The sequence below is a fragment of the Nicotiana tabacum genome, chromosome 6 (assembly GCF_000715075.1).
Source record: "Nicotiana tabacum cultivar K326 chromosome 6, ASM71507v2, whole genome shotgun sequence".
Lineage (NCBI taxonomy): Eukaryota > Viridiplantae > Streptophyta > Magnoliopsida > Solanales > Solanaceae > Nicotiana > Nicotiana tabacum.
In genome coordinates, this window is record NC_134085.1 from 200,783,209 (window position 1) to 200,793,872 (window position 10,664).

At 37.5% G+C, this 10,664-nt stretch overlaps 1 long non-coding RNA gene across 1 annotated transcript; it reads right to left on the reverse strand.

The window, feature by feature from the left end:
* Nucleotides 1–2,144: 2,144 nt before the first annotated feature.
* Nucleotides 2,145–8,164, reverse strand: LOC107761363 (uncharacterized). The gene is made up of 2 exons (XR_001642576.2): nt 6,721–8,164; nt 2,145–6,498 (listed from the first exon to the last, which is right to left on the reverse strand). It is a non-coding gene; the product is annotated as an uncharacterized LOC107761363 (long non-coding RNA).
* Nucleotides 8,165–10,664: the final 2,500 nt, after the last annotated feature.

Here is a 10,664-nt window from a genome sequence, read left to right on the forward strand (position 1 = left end):
TCGATCTTTCTTCTGTAGTTCCAGATTGTTGTGTTCCTGATCCACCATCAGTAGTAGTTCTAGAATTTTTTTTGTGTTGTAGATCTAGCTGTTGCAGTAGTAGCATATTGTTGTGCTACAGATCCACCACCAATAGTAGTACCAAAATGACCTCCTGATATAGCTGTAGTAGCCTGGGCATTTGCAGTACTGCTCCCAGCACCAGCTGTTGAACTTTGTCCTTTTTAAAATACCCAGAATAAAAACACTAGCAAAAGACTAAAAAACACTTAAGTATAAGATATTTGTTTCTTACCAGGATCGCATAGACTTTCTTATGCCTACTGTTTTGCAATGAGAACAGGTCATTGGGGTTCCCTTCCTCGATCTCTTACCAAATTTCTTTGTAGGTTCATCTTGAGCCTTCCTTCTATGTTTTTTAGGTCTACCAGGCATCTTAGTTCTTATAGGAGGTTCAACTTTAGGGTTTTGAGTTGGAGGTCACATCTCCATGTTGGTCATAGGTTGAATGTAACAATTGAATGCCTTGAGATATGTTTCCTTCTTACACCAATGCTCAACATATAGTCAGTAATGTCATACCTTTTAAAAAAAATTGCACAAGGGGTATGGGAGTAGGATATGCCTTTCAGCTGCCACATTCTACATATGCACTCTTTCTTTACAAAATCAACTATGTATCACTCTTTCTATATCACTTGTCTCTCCAACAACATCCTCATCAGCATCATAAAGTGACTCATCTGCATCCTCTTTAGAAGAAACACCCTCACATTTCATCCAATTCAATATCAACACATGGAATATTAACAGCGTGACATAAATAAACATCAATTAAATCTCCATCATGAAGGTCTTTGCAGAATTCTAACACATCAACATTCATACTTAATAAATTGAAATGCTCCTTTTTTATTGATCTGACATGCAAATTTCTCCACACCTAAGTATCCCATATCATTTGCCCATTTGTTGAATTGAATAACATGCAATTCATCAGTGCCGGTCGTTACAATAGTAGGCCATGTTACACCATTTTCATACCTCATTAATGGGTCAGCTACTAGTTGTCCCTGATTGTGAAATTGTAACTTCACAAGAACATTCATCCTGCCTCACTTCACTACGCCTATGAAGAAGATAAGATAAGTCCAAATCCATAAAATATTTAAAAGAAAAAGATAATATTATCTGAACACGTCTTTGAAAAAAAAAATGCGGGAAAAGAACCCTAACTTTATCACTTTAAGAGCCAAAATTTTCAATATGATAAAAAGCCCAAATCTTTTAACCCTATATGCCAAATCAGCGATGGAACCGATAACATTCAGAAAAAAAAGAATTTAGTATGTTATTCCAAAAAGCCCTAATTGTAAACCCTAAATAACTAAAGAACTATTGCATGCATACAAAACATTATCTATCATGACCAACTTCAATAACACAAAGACACAAAAAAACAACCAGAAATTTCATGAAAGACAACAATCAGACATTTAATGACTTTTATGTTTCTGTGGAGGAGAAATCGACGGTACACGAAACACTCAGGTTCTTGTTTTGGGGCCTCTTTTGAACGAAAAATAAATACAATATTCAGATGATCTGATGGGTGAAAAATAAACACAATAACAATCGTTTACTCCATTTGAGCAGACGATTGAAAATGTTAGAGTTCTTTGGGAGAGACGACTGAAAATGAAAATGAAATGAGTGTTTTAGGTTAAAAAAAAATGAATGGGAAATAAGTCAGTGCTTAGTAGGTTTTCGCGCCTAACACGTGGCAGGTTTTAATTTGTTTATTACTGATTGGGTTGGCACGTCTGTGAAATTGTAATGTGTCAGAGGTGTTTATTAATTCACTTATGTTCAAGTTGAAGTGTTCATATGGAAATTATGAAAGTTTATTTACCGGCATAACAATCGGGTACAAGTTTAAGTGGCCAGGAGGCCTTTTTGCCTTTCAATTTCAATTTATTAAGAACTCATCTGCTATTAACATGGCTTGAAGCTTAGTTGGTGCCATTACCCGAAGCAAACTGTTGAAATATAAAGAAACAACTGAACAAATACTAAAATGCTTAATACCAAGCTGTTGAAATATATAAAAAAATAATTAAAAAAATACTAAAGTGCTGAAAATTACCATAAAAGTGTCACCGCCATAACATCAAGTTCACCACAAAAACAAAGTCATTGCCATAACTGATTCGACGCATAAATAAATTTTTGTTTAGAAGCAGTAAAACTATTGGCATAACTGATTCATCACAAAAACAACAAAAAATTATCAATTTATATGTCTATTGATATTACATAACATTATCGTAACCAATAAAATAATTTAACTTCCAATTGTCCTAAAGCATGGCCCGTTTAGCTTTCAGTTTGGTAATTCTTCTTTCCTTCTCTTTTACCAATTGGTTTGAGGGCACTGTTGCTTTTCCTTCTCAAGTGATCTTTCTTGGGGAATATGGCAGATTATTAGGTAAATATACACCATTTTCATCTCCCATGATACCAGTTGGATTCCTTTGTTTAAGCCCAGTGTGAGCTTCAGAAATCATCTTGGGCATTAGAGTTAAATCAGATTCACACCCAATCTCGTCAATATCATAAAATTTGCATGTTAGCCTCAGACTGAAAGGTCGGATCAGATTCAAGTTGACGTGAGTGACTAGAAAACTGATTAAAAGACATTTCATCCAGGAACAAGAATGAACACAAAATCTGGATCTTGGGAATTTTGAGGTGTTGTCATGTGAATATCTTCTAGTGATTGAGAAATTTCTTCATGAGAAGATAGATTGCGCTTTCCTTTGACTTACATGATTTGAAATTTAAATTAGGTATTTGAAATATGTTATTGTTAATTTAGAATGGGAATATAAAATTATTTTACTAGTGGACATCTTCTGATGTTATGTTCCGGTACACTACAATAACCACAAGTCATGCGAAGCCCTTTTCTTAAAGCTGACTATATCCTTCCATTTTCCTAGCCTCATCCTTTTCTCTCGTTCTCTTTACCCTTGATCTACCAACCATTTTAGATAAAGGTGGTGGCTCCATGGCATGGCGTGGTTCTACTTTCCAGATTTTTTTTTACCTCTAACAGGTTGTACCTTATGCTTATAAACCAGCATATAAGCCTCCATAGAGTACCACCAATGTATCCCAATTAGTGGATCAACTTTTTATGAATCAGTACTTTGATGGCACGAGGACATAGGATCCCAGACAAGCCTCATGCCCTACATGTACACTTCTTTGGCAATAAGTTGACTATGTGCCTATCTACACCCTCTGTTAATTCATACCCATTAGCTCCATTCAATTTAACTTTGCACCCTTATGTAATGTGCTTGTAGTCCTTAAACAACCTTATTGCAAGTGAAGTGATACCTTCTTTCTAATTTCTAGCTTCATCTTCATGCTCTCTGATCATGTTCATTACCTTTGCGAAACAATCACAAAACAATTACATAATAACATTTAACTCAATTTACAAAACTGAATATTAATGATAGAATTCTTATCACCTTGATCCTAATATCCTCCGGCATCTTTATAATAGATTTTGACCTGGCTTCCAGAATCCAAGAATTGAAGGATTCTATGAAATTGTTATACACCATATTATTCTTGCATTTTGTGTCAAAGTATGTGTTCTACACCAACTTTGAGGTGGATACCACAATAGGTCTTTGACAGCTTGTTCAGACAAAGAACCCAAATTCTTTAGTTGATCCTTAAAATCTTCATCATATGTGCTTCAAGCACACCGCCACATCTTCCTCATCTCCCTATCCCTCTTGTTTTTCTTTGCCCTATTAGCTTTAATGTGTCTTACACAAATCTATGATTTGCTTTAGGAGCCACTATAGAAACATCATCTAACAACCCTTGTAATAGTTAAAAAATAGCAAGAAAGAAAGTAAGTTTATGAATAAGGACCTAGTTTAAAGTAAATAAATTAGTAGTAATAAGATACCTTTTGCATATCTGAGATAAAAGTCACCCTTTTACCGTCCTTCAAGTCCAATAAAATCCTCAGCATCTCCACAAACCAACTCCATGTCCTATTAGTTTTTATCTACCACCGCCCAAACAAGTGTATAGAAATGATTCACAGAATCTTGTCCAACAGCCACCAACAGTTGCCCTTGCATTTCCCTTTTAAAAATGTGACATCCCACATTATGAAAGGTCTCAAACCATCTTTAAAGTCATGTTTCATAGATTGAAAGCACACATACATCCTAAGAAATCTTCTTTTACTTTATGCCAAAACTTCCTTGGATATATTTATCACCACATCAAAACCAAGATTGCTCTCTCTCAATTCTTGTGCATATGCCTCTAATCTATTGTAGTTATCCAGGTAACTCCCCTCGTATCTTTGATCTTATACTTAGGATTATTCTGATTTTTTCTCTTAAAGTCATACGCTAAAGTTTTGGAATAAACCAAAAGAATGGCCACACTAGTTGTCCCTTGCAGAATGGTGGTACATCACCACCTTTCACTCAGCAACCAACATGACTCCATATGAGGCTGTTTATGGTCAGAAACCACCTCCCTTACTCCTCTATCAACTTTTTGATTCCCAGCTAGATGTGGTTGATAGAAGCTTGATACCAAGTAAAGCCACATTAAGAACTTTAAAAGCTCATTTGGAAAAAGCTCAATACAAAATGAAGATGCAGGCTAACAAACGCAGAATTGACAGAAGCTATCAAGTTGGTCATTGGGTCTTCATCAAGTTGCAACCTTACAGACAACTTTTTTTTAAGAACCATGCTTTTCACAAGTTATCTGCTAAGTTCTTTGTCCCTCTCCAAATCATTGCCAAGGTTGGACCAGTAGCCTACACTCTAACTCTGCCTTCACACTCTAAGATTCATCCAACCTTCCATGTTTCATTGCTCAAGAAGAAGCTGGGAGCTCACACTGCTTCTGTGATATTGCTTGTGGTCCATTCTGATTTATGGCATGCTTTGCTGGAACCTGAAGCCATATTGGATAGGAGACTGGCCAAGAAGCATGGCAAAACAATTGCACAAGTCCTTGTTACATGGATGAATGCTGCACCAGAGGACAACACTTGGGAGGATTTACAAGACTTCAAGCTCAAATTTCCACTTTTTAATCCCTGAGGACAAGGATTGTCTGGGGAGGGGGAGTATTGATATGAGTCTTTGTATAATAACTATAGTTAGATGAGTAATCCTAGTTAATTGATGAGGAGAAGTCGAGTTAGCAGTTAAACGCTGTTAGTTAGAGGTTGTTAGTAGAGGCACGTGTAGGTCATGTGGCTTCCAAAAGTTAGTTATAACTAACTAACTGACTCTCGCGTGGATTCCATTATATAACTCACTAAATTCTCCTTTGTACTCAGCTGTTATTGTGAGATGTAATAGCATTCTCTCCTTCTCTTTCTCTGAATCGACTGTGTCACACCTCCTTTTACCCGCCCCAAGAGGATATAAGAGAGTTTTTCCAATTAAAGTGACATAATCGAAATGGGATTAATTAATTTATCAAAGTCGCCACTTGGAATAGTTTATGGTGTTCCAAGTCACCGGTTTATTTTAAAATCCCAAATCGAGGAAATTTCGACTTTACTTTATAAGTCTGCGAACCAGAAATTCTAAATAAGGAATTCTGTTAACCCGGGAGAAGGTGTTAGGCATTCCCGAGTTCCGTGGTTCTAGCACAGTTGCTTAAACTATTAATATTGGCCGATTATCTGATTTACTACATGTTTTAAATCTATGTACATTTTTAGCTTTATAACCGCCTTTTAATTATTTTAACCGCTTTTAGGATTTATGAAACTATTTCATGAACAAGTTACGATTGTCGTACACTTGTTTGTTTTGGAACACGTCGCGAACCACGCTATATGAAATGCACCCGCGATTCGTGATATATTTATTTTATTATTGTTCGAAGTTGTTATAATTGGGTTACATGAAATGCACACCCGAATTTGGGAATTAGGTATCATAACTATGTCACGAGAAACGTACCCATAGTCACGATGATTTAAACGCGCCTAAAGAAAACTACGATTATTCATAATTATTATTGTTCTAAACTAGATCGAGGCTCAACTGTATGGATGATGATTCAAGAATTATAGAGTTTAAACTTGGGTGGGCTTTGATGTATTAAGACTAACTTGATAAATCGCACGGTTAACACCATACCAATATTACAAAGGCAGTAAATGACATAGCAAATAACCTATAATTTACAAATATAAATGTTAAAAGTGTTTGGTTTGCAACTACAGTTACAAGAAGTATCTTTTAAGAACAAATTTTAGCAGAATGTTTAACTTGGCAACTGCGATAGCTTTACTATTTAGCAATATGATTCTACAAAGCAAAAGAAAAAAAAGTTAAACTCAACGGGGTGGCATCAGTTAATAAAAAACTCGAATTAGGAGCTTTATGGTGCGCAATCAGCCCAAATACTATAAATCATCATCTGCAAATAAACAAATATCAACCAAATGCCATATCCATCAGTAAGACTTAATTTGTCTACTTGTTCAACTAAACATACGACTAGTATTAGAGATTAGCATAGAAGAAGTTCTCAAACAAATTCAGCCATTAAAAACATGCTATATATATGGAATTAGGCAACAAAACAACTTGAATCTCATTCATGATTTCAATTTAAAATAGCAAAGACATTTGGACATACCTAAACAGCGACAAGCAAATTTTAAAGGCCGAACAAAGGCTGAGAATAACTATGGTGAGTCCAGCTAACAATTGAGATGAAAATAGCAACCAACAGCAGTCCGAAATCGGAGGATGAAAATTCGAAGCCCAGGCGAATCACTTCGAAATCAGCAGCGAACCAACACAGCTGACATAACAATGACACCGGAAATCTCGGACTAAACCAAGCGAACTCCAGCGATAAATTCAAACCACCCTGAAACTCAATCGACTAATAATGCTTGCATTATGCCTTCATGTTTGAGTTTTACTGCCGATGTGAGAAGAGGAAAAGTTGGGGAGAATCGCATCATTGATGCACATGAACTGAGGCTACTGAATAATCGGCAAATTCAATGGCAATTTGCCAACGCTAGAGCCAAAGCTGCTCTAATGGTGCAGACAGAGACATCAGAGGTAATAGTTTTCTAGTATGCCACTGGTTTTCTAGATGTTGGTTAAAAAACGGGTCTATTGTACAATTTTTATTCAATAGTTCACAAAGATACTGAATATGCAGCATCATCTTGGATTTTACTAATTGTTGCTAATCTTTGCATCGAGTATAAATGTGGAAAAGCAATAAATTCTTAAAAAACCAAACAAATAAACTCTGACTATGGTTCTCTGAAGGGTTTACTGTGCTTGACTGGTTGGAAGAGTGAGGATTGGAAAAATGAAGTAAAAAAAGAGTAATGGTTGCTTTCTTGGTCTATTTGGAAGTAATGTTGAGAGGTGTGCCACTGTTGCTTCTCCTGAAGATTGAGAGAGAAGGAAGCAAATCCGGGAGGAAACGACGCTTATCTTTTTGGAAAAGGAGGGCCTCCGATGCGCGTGTAAATCAGAAGCTGGAGAAGGAAGGGGTAAGGTCCTGTGAGGTGAGCTGAAGAAGAAGAAAAATAAGGGAACTTTGGTTCTTGAAGAAGATGAACGGAAGGGTCTGTGTCAAACGGCGGATTTTTCTTTGTGTATAGGTCTCTATCTGATATCTTCTCTAGGTTAGCTTCTAGGTTTTAATTAAAGGATAGTGGGTTAAGGGCTGATGGGTTTGGGCTGGGTTGGTTTAAATTTGGGCATGGATCTGGGTTAGCTTTAGGGAAGAATTGGGCCAATTTGGTACCAAAAATTAACCCAAATTCATATTCCGACTCGCTAAGGCGAGAGAGGACAACTCGGGATCTGGACCAAGTGAGGTGCATAAAAGATGAGGACGATAAAGTTTTAATGGGAGATGACCAGATTAAGAGGAGGTGGCACACCTACTTTCATAAACTTCTAAGTGAAGAAGGGGATCAGGATATTATACTTGGGGAATCGAGGAATGCCGACAGTCACCATGAATTAAGTAATTGTAGGGACATTGAGATCGATGAAGTCATGGAGGCAATGCGTAAGATGAGAAGGGGCAGAGCTACCGGGCCAGACGAAATTCTGGTTGAACTGTGGAGGTGTGTGGGTAGAGCAGGCTTGGAATGGCTCACTGCATTGTTTAATGTTATATTCAAGACTAATAGGATGCCTGAAGAGTGGAGGTGGAGTACAATGGTCCCGTTGTATAAGAACAAAGGTGATGTCCAGAGCTGTAACAACTATAGGGGCATCAAATTACTAAGTCATACCATGAAAGTTTGGGAGAGAGTGGTAGAAATGAGAGTGCGAAGGACGGTGTCTATTTCAGACAACCAGTTCGGGTTCATGCCGGGACGATCTACCACAGAAGCTATCCACCTTATTAGGAGGATGGTGGAACAGTACAGAGATAGGAAGAAGGATCTCCACATGGTGTTTATTGATCTGGAGAAAGCGTACGATAAGGTTCCTAGAGAGGTCTTATGGAGCTGCTTAGAGGATAAAGGGGTCTCGATTGACTATATTAGGCTGATTAAAGACATGTATGATGGAGCTAAGACTCGGGTTAGGACAGTATAAGGCGACTCTGAACACTTTTCAGTTATTACGGGGTTGCACCAAGGGTCTGCGCTCAGCCCATTCCTATTTTCTCTGGTGATGGATGCACTGACTCATCATATTCAAGGGGAGATGTCATGGTGCATGCTATTTGCTGATGACATTATTCTAATTGACGGGACAAGAGGCAGCGTCAACGAGAGGCTAGAGATTTGGAGACATGCTCTTGAGTCTAAAGGTTTCAAGTTGAGCAGGACGAAGACAGAATACCTCGAGTGCAAATTTGGAGTTGAGCCGACGGAAGCGGGAGTTGAAGTGAGGCTTGACTCTCAAGTCATTCCCAAGAGAGGTAGTTTCAAGTACCTTGGATCGGTTATTCAGGGGATCGGGGAGATTGACGAGGATGTCACACACCGTATAGGGGTGGGGTGGATGAAGTGGAGGTTAGCGTCGGGAGTCTTGTGTGACAAGAAAGTGCCACCGTTACTAAAAGGTAAGTTTTATAGAGGCAGTGGTTAGGTCTGCCATGTTATATAGAACTGAATGTTGGCCGGTAAAGAACTCACACATCCAGAAGATGAAAGTAGCAGATATGAGGATGTTGAGGTGGATGTGCGGGCATACAAGGATGGATAAGATTACGAATGAAGATATTCGAGAGAAGGTGGGTGTGGCCCCCATAGAGGACAAGATGCGGGAAGTAAGACTCAGATGGTTCGGGCACATTCAGAGGAGGAGCACTGATGCACCGGTGAGGAGGTGTGAGCGACTGGTTGTAGTGGGCACGCGGAGAGGTAGAGGACGACCTAAGAAGTATTGGGGATAGGTGATCAGACAGGACATGACGCGACTTAGGATTACTGAGGACATGGCCCTTGATGGGGAATTATGGAGGTCGAGCATTAAGGTTGTAGGTTAGGGGAGAGTTAGGAATATTTCTACAGCACAATAGAGTGAGACTAGCCAGTTAGGAGTTAGACTAAGAATGTCATTGGTCGTCTATTGATGCAGGGCTTTACCTTCTAGTTTTACTATACCAGCCAGCTAGTTCGTATTTCGTATTCTGTATTTCATATCTCTTATATATTGCTGTTATTTTATTATGCATTTTTATGGTACTAACATACCGGCTCCTGTTGCTTTTTTTGAGCCGAGGGTCTCCTGGAAACAGCCTCTCTACCCGTCGGGGTAGGGGTAAGGTCTGCGTACATATTACCCTCCCCAGACCCCACTTGTGGGATTATATTGGGTCGTTGTTGTTGTTGTTTTCTTTAATTAATTAAAATCCTAAATTAATCTATTTTGTAAAAATTAAAATTATTTATTTATTAAAACAACTAAGTAAAAACACTAATTTCTAAAGACTAAAACCTAAATATGTAAAAATGACCATTTTTGTGATTTTTGCTTAATAAAATTAATTCCTACATACAAATTGAGCCTAAGATGACATGAAATTAAAACGTGACAATTTTTATGATTTTTAAATATTAAAAATGCATGAAATGCAACTAAATAAAAAAAAACTCTAGAAAATCAATTAAAATTATTTTTGATCTATTTTTAGGAGTTGTTTTTATGTAAGGCAAAAATTAGGTGCTCATGGATTGAACTTCATTGTGCTCTTGGGAGCCACTGTTCCAGAGTAGTTCTTTTCGTTACTCTTTATATATTTCTTTCTTCTTTTTAGTTCTAGAATTTCTGGTACGTATCATCAAGCCCACCTTTTCTTACATTCTTCAGAAGCCAGCACATGCAAGTCAAAAAGAAAGTAAATATGGACCACATCAGAAACATACAAACAAAAAAAATTAGATTCTAACGATATTTAACAAATAATATGACTACAAACGAATAAATTACCCCCACCCACGTGTTTAATAACCGCAAATTTCCGACGAGAAAATCGACAAGGGACCATAAGTGAACAAAAACGAGTAAATAACACCATTAAAAGCTTCAACCAACATAAATAAAGTAAAAAAGTGCATTAGACGAACAAGGTTGTAGATACCC